The sequence below is a fragment of the Monodelphis domestica genome, chromosome 2 (assembly GCF_027887165.1).
Source record: "Monodelphis domestica isolate mMonDom1 chromosome 2, mMonDom1.pri, whole genome shotgun sequence".
NCBI classification, from domain to species: domain Eukaryota; kingdom Metazoa; phylum Chordata; class Mammalia; order Didelphimorphia; family Didelphidae; genus Monodelphis; species Monodelphis domestica.
The window spans coordinates 460,144,021-460,147,910 of record NC_077228.1 but is presented as its reverse complement, the minus strand read 5'-3'; positions in this window follow the sequence as shown (position 1 = coordinate 460,147,910).

The following is a 3,890-nucleotide window of genomic DNA, read 5'->3' as shown; positions in this document are numbered from 1 at the left end:
TTGGATGACTTGGACCTTGCTAGACCCCCTGCCCTTCAGAGCAGACATGGATGTTCCAACAACTTGGATGAGTAGGAATACAAATAAAAGCATTCCAGTAGGCTGTTAAAAAGGAGAAGCTTCTTGCCTTAGCATCTGTCCTACTGTTGTACCCTTGTGAAAGGAATTCTTTATTCTCTTTGTCTACTTTGAGTTAACAGTCAACTCTTTCTTTTAGTACCCCTACTTAGTACCTAGATTAAGTAAAGAGAGCTCTATCCTTTTAATCCAATCAATAAGAACTTTGAAAATTCCATGATAAAAAACTTAACACCTTCAGAAGCTTATAATAAGAATTAACACCTTCAGAGATGAGAAGTAGATCCGACAAGACACTGCCTCCCTGGGTGGTTCTGGGCAGTTTGGAAGCTGTGATTGGCCCCTGTGAAGAGGGAAAGGGACAAGAAGCCACTATAAAAGGTTCTGAATTTCTGGGGCTGGGAAGTCAGGTTCAAGAAGGAAATAGGCTTCAAGAAGGAAATCTGCTTTAGGAAGAGTCAATTTCAGGAGTCATTCTCAGCTTAAGTTGTCTTGATCTGCCTTTTGGAGGGAACTTGGGTGAGTGAATAGCTGGCTTTCCTTTCCTGACTTCAGGAGAGAGTTTAACTTCGTTTGAGAAAGTCAACAAGTACCTGGCTGAGTTGAGCACCAGAGCAATATTTAATGTGATAGGCTAGACATCTTCTCTATTCCTTTTTGTATTTCTCTACTTTCACTTTCCACCTCTTTTGTAAATAAAAGCTATTAAAAGTCATTTTGACTTTGAGCTATAATACTTTAAATTGGCAACCACAATATTATTTATAATTTTCATTTATTTTAGTCAAACCATTAAAATTTCATTCTTATACTCTTCAGATTCCTGAGTATGACTGTCTGACGTTACAATATAACCCAAGAATTCCTGACCTTGCCATCTATCCTACAATATGTACCTTTAGAACTTCTTGACTTTACCATCCTTCCTACAATAGAACTATCTCTCTAGATGTTGTCTCTTCCAAATGGAATATATGAGCATAGACCATTCTATGTTTCTATTTCTATCCCCAGTATTTAGTACAAAGGGTGGCATTCCCTAAGTACTTCATAAATGCATTTTCATTTGTTATGTTGTTCCAAGATTCAGTCATATAATAGCTCCTGGTGAATACTAGATTTGAAAAGATGGGCTCTTGAGGCAGGAAGCAACTTGAGATCATTGAAATGATCACCCAACACAATAGGAACAACTTGCTGATGCAAGGAATAGGGTGCTATACCTACAGGAATGAAGACTTAAGTTCAAATTCAGCCTCAGACATGTGTGACCCTGAGCAAGCCATTTAAATTTCTTTTTGCCTCAGTTTCCTTTATCTGTAAATTGAGATAATAATACCCTCTTCCTCCCAGGGCATTGTGAGAATCAAATGATATAATAATCAAAAAACCCTTAACACAGTTCCTGGCACATGGTAAACACTATATAAGTATTAGCTATCTTTTTTCTCCAACCCCCTATCTTCCTCTGTAGTTCTAGTCTGAGCTCATTGTCTATCTTCTGTTTCTAAGCCATACATATACCAAAGAACTAATTCAATTCAACAAATATTTATTCATATCAGAAACTCAAGGCCCTGAGGGAAATAAAAAGAAAAAAAAAGCAACAGTAGTTCCTTCCCTCAGTGAGTTGACATTCTGCTAATGGGAGGTCAGAGCTGGAGGGAGTGAGGAGGACAGATCTACAAGGTAGGTAAATACATAGAAAATACACACAAAGGCTGCCCCAAGCCTATGCATGTGGTAGTTTACAGAATAAGGAAGTAAATTTTAAAAGGACTGTTTTTCAAAACAAAGCACAATTCCCAATTGAATCCATGTAGATTTTTAATATTGCAACATTTCAATCTTCCATTGAGTCAGCAGGAGTTTTATTCTGTCCCAGGTGCCATGCTAGAGGCTGGGTGTGCAAAGATCACAACTAAGCGTCCTTCCCCTCAAGGAGCTTACATTCTGATCATTAGAATGTAAACTCCATTATGAATCTAAGGCTTAGCACAGTAGCTCTCTCATGTGTGTTGACTGACTAATTTTTTCTCTAGAGACTTCCAAACAGGGTTAGAGGGTGAGGTGAGAGGGGAAATATTTAAAGCAAATGTCATGTTTATTGGGTGCTCCAATTGGCTAACTCAAGACTGAATCTGAGGCCAATTTAGAAATTTCAGGAACTAATCAAATAGAATAGCTAGGTCTCTAAGAGCTCCCTAGCAGATAACTTCTGGCAGAACACTAAGGAAACTGAGTTTATTCAAAAGCCAATTATAGAACTTTATTTGGACTGCTCAGTCTAGATAAAGTAGCATATGAATTCATGATTCCCCCAACATACACCTTTCCCTTCCAGTGGAACTTCCAACAAATAAGTTCAAAGTGAAAATGGGGGTCAGCTAAGTGGCTCAGTAGATTGAGAGCCAGGCTAGGGGAGTCCTGGGTTCAAATCTGACATCAGATACTTCCCAGCTGTGTGACCCTGGGCAAGTCACTTAACCCCCCTTGCCTAGCCCTTACCAATCTTCTGCCCTGTAACCAATACATAGTATTGATTCTAAGATGGAAGATAAGGGTTTTAAAAAAAAAGACAATGTTTCTAAGTACTTTACTAAGTGGTTTTCTTGTAGACTTTTAGAAGAAAAGTTTTAGGTGGGGTCACTCCCTTTTTTCATTTGAGGTCATGATCCATCCAAATTAGAATGCAAAGTTGGAGAAAGAGCTGGAAACATAACAACATAATAGCCAATTCTAAACACACAAAAAGGAGTGGAAAAATTCTTTCCTAATATGTCGACCACATTCCTACCCCAAAGAAGCTCTGTTTAGAAAGCATGAATTATGATATAATAAATTCTTGGTTACAGAATGACAGCATGGTGAAGCAGAGGGTGCCCTGAACTTGGAGTCACAGGATCCGAGTTTGAATCCTAACTCTGCTCTTTACTACCCATATGACTTTGGGCTAGATGCTCCTTTCTCTCAGACTCAGTTTCCTCATTTGTAAAGTGAGAGAGTTGGACTGGATGACTTCTAAGGACCCTCCCAGATCTAGATCCATGGTTTCTAATGGTAGGGAAATGAGACATTCTAATTAATTTTATATTTGATTACTTTAGTTCCACAAGATACATTTAAAAAATATATATATATATATATAGTTGACATATTGATATATATAGTTGACTTATGATAGTATCACTCTAGTTCCATAAGCTACATTAAAAATATATTGAGATATATATATACTTATATTGATATATATTATTGACTTATGGTATGATATATATAGGTATATATTATTGATTTATATTATGATATGCATTGATATATTGTTGACTTATGATATATATTGCTATATATCATTGACATATATATATATATATCGTACTATAAGTCAACAATATATATCAATATAAGTCAACTATATATATATATATAAATTTTAAAATGTAGCTTATGGAACTAAAGTAATCAAATATATATATATGTGCATATGTATATATATATTTTTTTTTTTTTTAGTAGCGTGGGCAGCTAGTAAATAGCGAAATCAAGAAAAACTGATTTCAAATCTGGGCTCGGATACTAGTTGTATAATCCAGGGCAGATCACTTAACCTTTTTTTGCCTCAATTTTCTCTTCTGTAAAATGACTGAAGAAGGAGATAGAAAACCACTGCAGTATCTTTGCCAAGAAAACCCAAAATGGGGAGAGGAAGAGTCAACACAACTGAAATGAGTAAATAACACCAACAAGGTCGTGTGGGATAGGGAACAGAGTGATACTGGATTCAGATTTTGCTTTACATACTGACTACGTGA